We start from the raw sequence: 14320 nt of genomic DNA, 5'->3' as shown, positions 1-14320 counted from the left end.
GGACTGAAAGTGCTGCTGATCCCTCATCCCTGGAGGGTGGCGGGTACCTACAAGGGACTCCGATGCTTAAGTTAGCAAGGGTATTAAGCAGGTATTGAGTAGAATCAGAGTATGAGTTATACCTGGGTGCTCCAATGTATTTATAATAGTAAGATGTGGCCTTCTGTGGATAAGATAAGTTAGTTATCTTATCTTATCTTTATCTTATCTTTTAGTGAGGTCATCTTATTTTCAAGGGAACCGCCCTTCTCTCTGTAGGCTTGGGCCGCCTTAGGATTTGAGGCGTGTTCCTCTATTTGGGCCCTTCTCTGGGCTTTCCTGGGGACTTGACCGAGCTCTTTGGGAAGAGGTCGGGTTGTCCTGACCTGAAGAGGTCTGTCGCTTTGTCTGTCGAACATCCCAGGTCGGAAACCTCGACCCAGGGTATGAACAGCAACGTTATTGGGAAAGGTGAGTCCCAATAATGCTTGCGAAGATTTATAAGGCAACGTTATTGGGAAAGGTGAGTCCTAATAACGCTTGTGAAGGTTTGCAAGGCTACGTTAGTGGTCACGTTGGTGCTACTAACGTTGGAGTTCACGTGGGCTATATGGGGTTGGAACGTTAGTGAAAAATGTGATTGTCACTAACGTTCTCGAACCCACAATGTCACTTAACGTTAACTTCACTAACGCCCATGCCTAATTCATACTTCTCTGTAAGTTGAGCCCACTAAAGATTGTAACTGCTTGAACTCAAGATCTAAGGCCTACATCTAAGACTTGAAGAACTCACTAGAAGATCAAGAGAAGTAGTATATATAGGAGTAGTTATGAACTATAGAGAAGCTTGGCACTTTGGAGAACTACCCTCTGTATATTTACTTTTCTGCACTTTTAGCTAGGAATGTATTCTTTTCTGCCATTTTCCATTTCTAGAGCTATGAACAACTAAACCCCTTTCATTGGGTTAGGGAGCTCTGTTGTAATTTGATGGATCAATTATAGTTTTCATTTTCTTCTTCTTTTTTCTCTTTTGATTTACTAGAAAGCTTGCGATCATAATTCAATTGGTAAGTTGTCTTGGAAAAGAAACTCTCCAAAATTGGATCTCCTCTGAGCCTTAGAAAAGGGATGAGGAGATCTAGCTAGAAATGCTTTCTCATGTTGGACCAAATTGGGGTCTGGGTGGATATAGTGACATGTAATCCGCCCAACACTTTGATTTGGAAATACATGTGGTATAATCAGTGACCACACTTCATCTCTTCCCATGAGCAATTAAATGAAGGAATTGGGCAATTGTTCAAGCTTAGAGAGATTGGGTTGCCAAGGAATTGGAACCCAATCACTTAAGATTGCCAAGGAGATCAATAGATGCTTTGATTGAGGAAGAGATGAAAATGAATTTGATCCGAAGAATACAACATCTCCTGAGCCCAATGAATTCCCCATTTCTGATCTTACCCATTCTCTTTACTTTCTGCCATTTATTTTCATGCTCATTTCCCCAAATCCCCATCTAAGATTCTGCACTTTATTTTCTGCTATTTACTTTTTCGCCATTTAATTTTCTGCAATTCTCAAACTACATTCTGTTTAGCTCAACTAGCATACTCTTCCAACTAAAGTTGCTTGACCAATCAATCCTTGTGGGATTCGACCTCACTCTATTGTGAGTTTTTACTTGACGATAATTCGGTATACTTGCCGAAAGGAAATTTGTCGAGAGACAAGTTTTCATGCATCAAGTTTATGGCGCGGTTGTCGAGGATTAATTTTGTGTCAACAATGATTGAGTTGGAAGCTCACTAGATTGAGCATTTTTTTCTTTTGTTTGTTTACTTTATTCAGTTGTTTACCTTCAGTTTGTTTCGTTTCTTTCTCACCCCCTATACCCCCTCTGTTTTCTTTCTTTCTTTGTTATTACCTACAATTCTGCTCACTAACACACTAACTGTTTGATAAATTGCATCACTTACTCTAACAATCACACTAACAAGAATAATCTCTTCATTTCATCTCTTGCTGTGTGTTTTGTTAGTTGTATGACAGGAAGAAGAGGTGGAGCTTCAACCTTCTTCGATTTAGAACCTGAAAGAACCCTCTGGAGACTAAGGAGGGAAGCAAGAGGGAAAGGAGTTGTTGGTGCTGAGGAAGAGGAAGAGTATTTTGAAACCATCATGGAGGAGAACTTGGAAAACAATCATGAAGAAAAAGCTCACAACCATGCTAGAGAAGGCCCCGCAAATCATGCTGGGGAAGAAAGGAGAGTTCTAGGCTCCTACATCAATCCAAATCTAGGAAACTGTGGAAGTAGCATCAAGAAGCCCACCATACATGCAAACAACTTTGAACTAAAACCCCAGCTCATCACCCTTGTTCAGAACAACTGCTCATTTGGAGGAACTGCTCAAGAAGACCCCAATCAACATCTAACCACCTTCTTGAGAATTTGTGACACTGTGAAATCTAATGGAGTCCACCCGGATGTCTATAGGCTGCTTTTGTTCCCTTTTTCACTCAGGGACAAGGCATCTAAGTGGCTTAAATCCTTTCCAAAGGAGAGCTTGACAAATTGGGAAGATGTGGTGAACAAATTTTTGGCAAGATTCTACCCTCCTCAAAGAATCAATAGGCTTAGAGCTGAGGTGCAGACTGTTAGGCAACAAGATGGTGAGACTCTCTATGAGGCATGGGAGAGGTTCAAGGACATAATAAGAAGATGCCCACCAGATATGTTCAATGAATGGGTTCAACTTCACATTTTCTATGAAGGTCTTTTCTATGAGTCAAAGAAGGCTATAGATCATTCATCAGGGGGCTCTCTAAACAAGAAGAAACCATTGAAGAAGCCATAGATGTCATTGAAACAGTAGCTGAGAATGACTACTTCTATGCCTCTGAAAGAAGTAACACTCGAGGAGTAATGGAGCTGAACCACATGGATGCATTGCTAGCTCAAAATAAGATGATCACTAAGCAGCTAGCAGATCTCACCAAGAAGGTGAAGGAAAACCAAGTTGCAGCAGTCATCACTTCATCACCAGCTCAAGAGGGAGTGAATATAGGAGAAGAAGGTGACTGGGAACAAGCCAACTATATTGGAAACTTACCTAGACAAATCCATGACCCATACTCCAAAACTTACAACTATGGATGGAGAAATCACCCCAACTTTGGTTGGGAAAATCAACAAGACCAAGGTCAAGACCAGAGACGCCACAACCTCAATTCCAACAACAATGCAACTCACCAACATACCTCACAGAGATCCTATCAACACCCACCGAACCCCAATCCACCATCACTAACGGATGATAGACTTTCAAAAATTGAGACTCTACTTGAAGATTTATGTAGAGAAGTCCAAGACAACAAGGTGTTTAAGGAAGAAGTACGAGCCAATATAAAAAACCAAGGAGAAAACATCAAGAGGCTGGAGTCCCAAGTAGGGTATCTATCTCAACAAATTCCCGAATCCACTGATGGATTTTCCAGTGATACGGAGAAGAACCCAAGAGGAGAAACAAGGAAAGTAAGGTGGGAAGAATGTAAGATGATCACCACAAGTGATGAGAGGAGTATGAAGGAAGTAGAACACCTCCAAGACAATCAAAAGGGAAACTAGGAAGAAAGAGACCATGCACCCCAACCTACACTTAAGGAAGAATTGAAGAGAAGGGAGATACTGAACCTATATGCACCTTTTCCCCAAAGGCTTAAAGGTGGTGTAACAGGGAGAATTTATTCAAGGTTCCTCGATATGTTTGCATCTCTTGATGTAAATATACCCTTTATTAAAGCCCTCCAGCAAATGCCTTCCTACATAAAGTATATAAAGGAGCTATTAGCCAGAAAAAGTTTATTGAATGGTGGACAAACAATAAAGATGAATAGGGATTGCAGTGCTCTCATTCAACTAGGGCTACCCACAAAGAAGAAGGATCCAGGGAGCTTCCACATTTCCTGTGCCATAGGAGAAACAATGATTGATAAGGGATTCTGTGACCTGGGAGCAAGTATCAACCTAATGCCTCTATCCCTCATGAAAAATCTCCAAATTAATGAGCTAACACCCACAGATGTAATCATCAAATTGGCTGACAAAACTCAAAAACAGGCACTAGGAGTGGTTGAGAATGTGTTAGTGAAGGTTGGGAACTACTTCCTTCCTACAAACTTTGTTGTCCTAGAAATGAATGAGAATCCTATTCACCCAATCATTCTAGGAAGGCCATTCTTGACCACAGCCGAGCACTCATAGATGTGGAGCGAGGAGAGCTAGTGTTGAGAATACATGATGATCAGCTCACCTTGAATGTTTTCAACCTCTCACAAGAAGCAGACCATGATAACAAAAAGTCAGAGGAAAAGCTAACAAAAGAGCTGACATCAGAGCTAAACAAGGGAGCACAAGCACCACACTTCATGACTCCTATGGTTAACAACCAATGTGATCAGAAGGAGCAACAGCCAAGTGTAATCCAAAAGGAACCAGACTCACTAGAGTCATATGAGATGGGCATCAAAACCACTCTCAAAGAGAAAACCACAAGGAACAAGGTGACATCAACGAACACAAGAAAAAAGGTCCCAAGGGGATGGAAAAACAAGAAAATACCTACAGAAGATTTTTCACCAGGAGATGAAGTGGTCTCTACATACTTTCCACCTATACCACCTCACCTCCCCACTATTCCACTCAGCTGCCTCCAGTGTATACCGTCAACAAAATCTTGTCCTTAGAGCATGTGGAGCTTATCAACAAGGCCAATGGAAATAGGTTCACTGCAAGGGGGGAAGACTTCAAGCACTATCAGCCACCTTGACAAGGACCAAACGTCAAGCTAATGACGCTAAAGAAGCACTTCATGGGAGGCAACCCATGTTCTACACCCTCTTCCTTTAATCTCAAATAGTAGTAATAAGTCAAAGTTCATGTATTCTAAATCAATTTTGATAAACAATATAAGACCCCCTTACATGCAGCGTATAGTACATGATAAGTTTGGTGTTCAAGGCACACCAAGTGGGCTTGAACACACTTTATGAGGTGGAATTATTCCCGAAACTTGTTGCACCATATGATCACAAACAAGTTTGGTGTACCAACGTTGCATGCATGAGAGATCTAGTGATTGATTTATTTGCATTCATGAAAAGCATTTAGTTAATTAAAAACAAAAGAAAAAGATTTTTCTTTGTAGCTAGTTCATACCTTAAGTCTTCCCACCAAAACTTTCAATTAACCATTTGCATTCCCCTTTTTTTGTCTTGTATAGGAAATCAAAAAGGATATTGATAGTACTTGATAGGACAATCAATGAAGGGAGATTCGGCCACTATGCCAAGAAACATATGCACTTGTCTCCAAGGGGAATATCTTGGAAAATGTTGCCATGCAACTTTGGAAAGTGGATGAGTCTTGGAGACCGATCCAAGACCTTCATAAAGAGGGTGATCCTTGTGCTCATTCAACACCAAACACCAACCGTCCACTATCAAACAACACCATCAATCCATACCCTTCAATCATTTATCATCTTCTTATATAAACCCCTTCACACAACCTCTCTGTACACACTTCTTACTCTCATTCCTCTCCCTTACTTTTCTCGGATAGACACACTTCATCCTCCTCCAAAAAGTTTCACACACACCCTCCTAGCCATCTTGTGAGTAACAAACATATCAACCATCTTGTATGACATCATCAAGCTCAAAGAGACAAAAGGGGAAGGAACCCATAGAACAGCCTCCTTTTGATGAAAAGTGATTTAGAACCTTCTACCATGCACTACAATTTGGTTAGATGGCTAACAAAGAAATCATATATGAATTAGGCTTTCAAGTCACACGAACTAAGTGCCCAGAAATCATAGAAAAGGTGGAAAAACATTGATGGGAGATCATCACCGATCCGATTACAAGGGTGAACGCAACTATGGTGATAGAGTTTTATGTAAATGCAGTTAGACATGATAAGGCGGATGAATCCTATACAAGTTTCGTGAGAGGGGTCATGGTGGATTTTAGTCCCATGAGCATCATGAGAGTGCTGAAGTTGTGAAGCATACCCTTTGCAGAGGAGAGCTATCACTCAAGAATGGACAACAAACCCAACCACGACCAGATTATACAGGATATCTGTGTGCAAGGAGCAGATTCGGACAGAAACCCCAATAGGAAACCCAGATTTATAAAAAGAGGAGACCTCCTCCCTGAGGCCAAAGGGTGGTTTGAAATCATAAGGAGATCCATCCTCCCAGCAGGAAACAACTCAAAGGTAAACCTTAAGAGAGCAACAATGTTGCAATCCCTAATGAAGGGAGGAGAAATCAAGGTTGATGAACTCAAAGCCCAAGGCATTCGAAAGCTTGTTGAGAAGAGCGATTTTGGAGGAAAGTTGGGTTATCCCAGCACTATTCTTCGTCTTTGCAACCATGCTAGGGTGATATTCGAGGATGAAAATCCCGAGGGGATAAAGGTTGGCCTTCCAATCACTTATCGTCGGATGCATGCTACTGCAACTCCACTACCTCAGTGAAAGGGTAAGAAAGAGGCCAGCCCATCAAGCTGAAGAAGGACAACATCCACAGGAGCAAGCCCCAGCAACCTTAAGCATGCACCGATTACAAGAGGCTATTGATACCTTATCTAGGCAATGCATGGAAAATCAGGGGGCACAGAAAGAGTTTCAAATGCAATTAATGGACCGCCAAGAAGAATCACTCTCTAGATGGATGAATCAGCAAGGGGAATGGCAAAAACAATTGATGGACTAGCAATTGGAACAAAGGAGACAATGGAGTGAATCTTTCCATAACCTGAACCAGAAGCAAGATCAACAACAAGAAGCCATCCAAAAGCTAATCAACATCCAAGCACATCAAGGTGCACATATTCATGAGTTACATAGGAAACAAAGAGAACAGGCTGATCTTTTCGATGAATACAGAGCATTCTCGGAAGGAGTCTACATGAGTGAGACTGGATATCATAAAAATACCCAAGCCAGGTTTGGGTACCTAGTCGGACAACTACCTGTATTGCATCCTGGGATCACAAAATATGATAATGTAAAGGATGAATTAGCACGAGTGGAGCGCGAAAGGACCGAACAGAGACATGAGTCAGTAAGGAAGGCACTGGAAGATTGGAAAATTGCTAGAATGAATCGGATGAGAGGAAGCACAAGCGGACAAAGTGAACATAAAGAGGACAAGGAAGCAGAAGAACATGAGCATTCCAATAAGTGAAAGGTGGTGAAGTTCCTTCTTAGTTCGATCTTTTTCAAAGCTTTAAATAAGAAAAATCATGTATGAAATAGAACATGCTTCCATGAGTAGCTTAGGATTTTCAATTCTGCATTTAAGTTTTACATTTAATGTCCCCGGTGTTCACTTTCATCTTGCTTACTTGTATGCTTGCCCTTTAAGTTAAGCAAAAAAGAAAATGTTATGAAAAGAACAAGAGTGGAGTTATTTTGAGAAGTTAGTTCTTACTATTTGTGGTAGGATGATTAGTAAGCTAAGTTAACAAGGAAAGAAGACAACTATCTATCCTAAATCCTATGCTTGAAACACATCCTGTGAGACTAACTAAATAATAAGATCCCAATAAGAAAAAAAAGAGCAATAAGAGTGAAAAGGAAAGAAATACAATAAGAAACAATGCTAGGCACCAAGGGTTTTTAAAATTGAGGTATGTGTCTGTGGTGTTCATGTGCAAGGGATATGCTTGGATGAATAAGCTCTTAAGGGTGCCTCATCACTCCCTGTGGTATGTATGTATGGGGGAAAGAGACTTGAGGGAGTAAGTCCTTAGGGGTGTCTTAACACCTAGCACCTTGAACCAACTGGTTCGGGAGTGTTGGCAGAAAGCTTATCATAAAGAGTCACCCTCTTACAGAGCACTTAGCCAAAAGAAGAATGTAATAAACCTTGGAAAAGAAGGAAGGATCAACAATTAAGAAGTCTCAAAGGATGCAATCAAGAGAGTGACCAAGGACTTGATAAAGGCCTGAAACCTAGTAAAGGAAAGAACCTAAGTTGCTATGCATGAAACTCCATAAACCAGGAATTCTACTTCTATATTATCTTCTTGTTCTTTCATTCATTCTTCCTATGTTTCAGTACTTTCTTAGGGACAAGCAAGCTTTAAGTTTGGTGTTGTAATGCCAGGGCATCTAGGCCAGTTTCACTGACCTTTTCCTTACTGTTTTAGGTTAGTTTCATACATTTTCTTAGTGAATAAGGCAAGTTTTGGATGAAAATACACTTACATATTGATTCAAGCAACTATTGTGAATTTCACATGATTTCATGAGAATTTTTGCTAGAATTGAATGATAAATTGATGATGCATAATCTCATGACTTTGGCTAGAGCTTTGATGCACTTTATTGCTTGATTTCAGGACAAAGGAAGCAAGGAAGAACCACGTTAGTACTTACGTTAATCTAGTTAACGTGACCACTAACGTAGAATGGTAAATAGCTTGCAACGTTAATGAGAAAAGTGATCACCAATAACGCCTGCGAAGCCATCATAAGCCTATGTTAATTGCCACGTTAACTAAGTTAACGTGGTAGTTAACGTGGAGACAAAAGAAAGCTCCAACGTTAGTGGTAAACGTGAACACCACTAACGTTCCAAGATTTGGCAATGAGCCACGTTAAGAATCACGTTAACTTAGTTAACGTGAACTCTAACGTGGAAGAGAGGAACAATACCAATGTTAGTGACACTCACCTTTGTCACTAACATTGGATCAAACTAGCATTGCCCACGTTAGTGGTCACGTTAAGACCACTAACGTGAAAGTTAACGTGGAGCTAATATTGATGAGCCAACGTTAGTGACACTCACCTTTATCACTAATGTTAGAGATGGCATTCACTACCACGTTAGTAGCCACGTTAACTTAGTTAACGTGAGCTCTAACATGGAGAGTAGGGGCACCTGGAGCGTTAGTGACAAAGATAAGTGTCACTAACGCTCTCAAAGGTGAGGCATAACCACGTTAAGAGCCACATTAATTACACTAACGTGAACTCTAATGTAGGGACAAAGGGCACAAGGCAACGTTATTGGGAAAGGTGAGTCCCAATAACGCTTGCGAAGGTTTATAAGACAACGTTATTGGGAAAGGTGAGTCCCAATAACGCTTGCGAAGGTTTGCAAGGCTACGTTAGTGGTCACGTTGGTGCCACTAACGTTGGAGTTAACGTGGGCTATATCGGGTTGGAACATTAGTGAAAAATGTGATTGCCACTAACGTTCTCGAACCCACAATGTCACTTAACGTTAACTTCACTAATGCCCATGCCTAATTCATACTTCTCTGCAAGCTGAGCCCACAAAAGATTGTAACTACTTCAACTCAAGTTCTAAACCCCACATCCAAGACTTGAAAAACTCACTAGAAGATCAAGAGAAGTAGTATATATAGGAGTAGTTTTGAACTATAGAAAAGCTTAGCACTTTAGAGAACTACCCTCTGTATATTTACTTTTCTGCACTTTTAGCTAGGAATGTATTCTTTTCTGCCATTTTCCATTTCTAGAGCTATGAACAACTAAACCCCTTTCATTGGGTTAGGGAGCTCTGTTGTAATTTGATGGATCAATTATAGTTTTCATTCTTTTCTTCTTTCTTCTCTTTTGATTTACTAGAAAGCTTTCGATCTTAATTCAATTGGTTAGTTGTCTTGGAAAAGAAACTCTCCATAATTTGATGTCCTCTGAGCCTTGGAAAAGGGATGAGGAGATCATGCTAGAAATGCTTTCTCATTTTGGACCAAATTGTGGTCTGGGCGGACAAAGTGACATGTAATCCTCCCAACACTTTGATTTGGAAATACATGTGGTATAATCGGTGACCACACTTCATCTTTTCCCATGAGTAATTAAATCAAGGAATTGGGCAATTGTTCAAGCTTAGAGAGATTGAGTTGCCAAGGAATTGGAACCCAATCACTTAAGATTGTCAAGGTGATCAATAGATGCTTTGATTGAAGAAGAGATGAAAATGAATTTGATCCGGAGAATACAACATCTCCTGAGCCCAATGAATTCCCCATTTCTGATCTTACCCATTCTCTTTACTTTCTACCATTTATTTTCGTGCTCATTTCCCCAAATCCCCATCTAAGATTCTGCACTTTATTTTCTGCTATTTACTTTCCCGCCATTTAATTTTTTGCAATTGTCAAACTACATTCTGTTTAGCTCAACTAGCATACTCTTCCAACTAAAGTTGCTTGACCAATCAATCCTTGTAGGATTCGACCTCACTTTATTGTGAGTTTTTACTTGACGATAATTCGGTATACTTGCCGAAGGGAAATTTGTTGAGAGACAAATTTTCATGCATCATTGCAAAGAAACACAAGCAAAACAAAGTTTTTCCCCAACACCAAACTTAGCACTTGATTGTCCCAATCAAGTAGAAAGACAGAGAGAAAGAAGAACGAGAAAAGAAAAAGAAGGGTCTGTGTGAGTTTGTTTTGTGTATGGAAATGGATTCTGAAGTGGGAGGGATTGGGAAGGGTAGGAGATTTATAGGAGTGAAAGGTGTGGTTCGAATGGTGGGAAAAGAAGGGAATTTAACGTTTTCTACTTGGGTAGTGGCGCTGTTCCGAGGGTTACCTGAAACTGTAGGTCGATCTCGGACGAGATCTTCTGTATTGGTCGGAGCTGTTGTGTCCAACTTGTTGGACTTGATGGTGGTGCTGATCCTTTGTCCCCGTAGGGTGGGGGGTACCTGCAAGGGACACCGATGCTTAAGTTAGCAAGGGTATTAAGCAGGTATTGAGTAGAATCAGAGTATGAGTTATACCTGGGTGCTCCAGTGTATTTATAATGGTTTAGGGTGACCTTTGCAGATAAGATAAGTTTAGTTATCTTATCTTATCTTATCTTATCTTTATCTTATCTTCCAGTGCAGTCATCTTATCTTCAGGGGAACCGCCCTTCCCTTGGTAGGCTTGGGTTGCTTTAAGATTTGGGTCGTGTTCCTCTATTTTGGGCCCTTTACTGGGCTTCCCTAGTAGCTTGGCCGAGCTATTTGAGAAGAGGTCGGGTCGTCCGGACCTGAAGAGGTCAGTTACTTCGTCTGTAGAACATCCCGAGTCGGACTGCTTGATCCAGGGTATGAACAGTGCCCTTGCTCGAGCTTGGTCTTTATTTGGAGGTCGAGTCTTGGTTTTAGGACTTTGGGCCTTCTCGGGTGAAGCCGAACTCGAGCATTTTGTCGCTTTTATTTTTGTAGAGCTCCTTTTTGAATGCGGAACGTTTCTGTTTCTTTAGAAGCGCGCGCTTTTAGTGCTCTAGCTTTCGAAACGTGCGAGGGTTTAACACCCTCATTAATTGGCTTTAATGCCCCATTTCTCTTTCAAATTTTGTATCCAAGAGACAGTTTTTCTTTTTCCTGTAACTTCCCCTCTTTTTCGTTGCTTTTATCCTGCATTCTCGTTTTTTCGCTGTAACATTTTGGCATTTGCGGGTGCTTTTGCTTCGCGGTCGATCTTTGCTGCTCCACTCCGCTTTTCAGCTTTTTTCTTCAAGGCTTTCCTCCTTCTTCTAGGTTGGTTTTGCTTTCTCTTTCACCATTTTATTTCTGCTGCCTTGTTTTCAATTCTTTGCTGACGCTCTGATTTTGTACGTTGGAAAGCTTGAACCTTTTTCTTGTTTCAAAGTGCTTGGTTTATTGCTGTGACACCTGTTTCCTGGTCTTCTTTCATCCTTAAAAAAATATAAAAATATTCTTGAAAAAAATTTAAGATTTAAAAAGACAAAATTTTTTATTTTTATGAATTTTAAAATTTAAAAATTAAATTTTTTATTGAAAATTAAAAAATAAAATAAAGTCCAGCAATATTAGGAAGACAAAAAAAAGATGAAAACTTTTTATTTTTAAATTATGAATCTAAAAAAATAATCTTTTTACCAAAAAGGTGAAAAATAAAGATTTTTAAAAATATCCAATAAACAAAAATTTAAAAGGTTTAAATTCTTAAAATTAATTTATTCTTTATTTGTGAAAAAATAGCATTATCCGGGGCTTAAAAAAATACAAAAATGTTCTTGAAAAAGAAATTTAGGATTTGAAAAGAAAATTTTTTTTATTTTTATGAATTTTTAAATTTTAAAAATAAATTTTTTATTGAAAATTAAAAAATAAAATAAAGTCTAGCAATATTAAGAAGACAAAAAAAAAGGTGAAAACTTTTTATCATTAAATTTTCAAACTAAAAAAAAAATCTTTTTACTAAAAAGATGAAAAATAAAGATTTTCAAAAATATCCAATAAACAAAAATTTAAAAAGTTTAAATTTTAAAAATAATTTATTTTGTATTTGTGAAAAAATAGCATTATCTGGTGAATAAAAAAATAAAAAATATTCTTGAAAAAAAATTAGAATTTGAAAAGACAAAATTTTTCATTTTTATGAATTTTTAAATTTAAAAATTATATTTTTTATTGAAAATTAAAAAAAATAAAGTCTAGCAATATTAGGAAGACAAAAAAGAAGATGAAAACTTTTTATTTTTAAATTTCGAATCTAAAAAAATAATCTTTTTACCATAAAGGTGAAAAATAAAGATTTTCAAAAATATCCAGGAAACAAAAATTTAAAAAGTTTAAATTTTTAAAATTAATTTATTCTATATATGTGAAAAAATAGCATTATCCGGTGAATAAAAAATATAAAAATATTCTTGAAAAAAATTTAGGATTTAAAAAGACAAAATTTTTCATTTTTATGAATTTTAAAATTTAAAAGTTAAATATTAAATTTTTTAATGAAAATTAAAAAAAAATAAAGTCTAGAGCAATATTAAGAAGACAAAAAAAGATGAAAACTTTTTATTTTTAAATTATGAATCTAAAAAAATAATCTTTTTACCAAAATGTTGAAAAATAAAAATTTTTAAAAATATCCAATAAACAAAAATTTAAAAAGTTTAAATTTTTAAAATTAATTTATTCTTTATTTGTTAAAAAATAGCATTATCCGGTGGTTAAAAAAATTAAAAAATATTCTTGAAAATAATTTAGGATTTGAAAAGATAAAATTTTTTATTTTTATGAATTTTTAAATTTAAAAATTAAAATTTTTTACTGAAAATTAAAAAATAAAATATAGTCCAACAATATTAAGAAGACAAAAAAAAGATGAAAAGTTTTTATTTTTAAATTTTGAAACTAAAAAAATAATGTTTTTACCAAAAAGTTAAAAAATAAATATTTTCAAAAATATCCAATAAACAAAAATTTAAAATGTTTAAATTTTAAAATTAAAATTTTTATGAATTTTTAAATTTAAAAAATAAAATTTTTTTAAAATTAAAAATAAAATAAAGTCTAGCAATATTAAGAAGACCAAAAAAAAGATTAAAACTTTTTATTTTTAAATTTTGAAACTAAAAAAATAATCTTTTTAACTAAAAATATGAAAAATAAAGATTTTCAAAAATATCCAATAAACAAAAATTTAAAAAGTTTAAATTTTAAAATTAATTTATTCCGTATTTGTGAAAAAATAGCATTATTCGATGAATAAAAAATAAAAAATATTCTTAAAAAAAATTTAGAATTTGAAAAGGCAAAACTTTTTATTTTTATGAATTTTTAAATTTAAATATTAAAATTTTTAATGAAAATTAAAAAAATAAAGCCTAGCAATATTAGGAAGACAAAAAAAAAAGATGAAAACTTTTTATTTTTAAATTTCGAATCTTAAAAAATAATCTTTTTACCAAAAAGTTGAAAAATAAAGATTTTCAAAAATATCCTGGAAACAAAAATCTAAAAAGTTTAAATTTTTTAAATTAATTTATTCTATATTTGTGAAAAAATAGCATTATCCGGTGAATAAAAAAATAAAAAAATTTTCTTGAAAAAGAATTTAGTATTTGAAAAGACAATAGTTTTCATTTTTATGAATTTTTAAATTTAGAAAATAATTTTTTTATTTAAAATTAAAAAATAAAATAAAGTCTAGCAATATTAAGAAGACAAAAAAAAGATGAAAACTTTTTATTTTTATCAAAATTTTTCATTTTTATGAATTTTAAAATTTAAAAATTAAATTTTTTTATTGAAAATTAAAAAATAAAATAAAGTCCAGTAATATTAAGAAGACAAAAAAAGATGAAAACTTTTTATTTTTAAATTATGAATCTAAAAAAATAATTTTTTTACCAAAAAGGTGAAAAATAAAGATTTTCAAAAATATTCAATAAACAAAATTTTAAAAAGTTTAAATTCTTATAATTAATTTATTCTTTATTGGTGAAAAAATAGCATTATCCGGTGCTTAAAAAATAAAAA

At 35.9% G+C, this 14320-nt stretch overlaps 1 non-coding gene across 1 annotated transcript; it reads right to left on the bottom strand.

The window, feature by feature from the left end:
* Positions 1 to 2614: 2614 nt before the first annotated feature.
* Positions 2615 to 2721, bottom strand: LOC127747159 (small nucleolar RNA R71). Its single transcript, XR_008008963.1, has one exon. It is a non-coding gene; the product is annotated as a small nucleolar RNA R71 (small nucleolar RNA).
* Positions 2722 to 14320: the final 11599 nt, after the last annotated feature.

The sequence above is a fragment of the Arachis duranensis genome, chromosome 4 (assembly GCF_000817695.3).
Source record: "Arachis duranensis cultivar V14167 chromosome 4, aradu.V14167.gnm2.J7QH, whole genome shotgun sequence".
Lineage (NCBI taxonomy): Eukaryota > Viridiplantae > Streptophyta > Magnoliopsida > Fabales > Fabaceae > Arachis > Arachis duranensis.
This window is presented reverse-complemented; position numbering and strand designations above follow the sequence as displayed.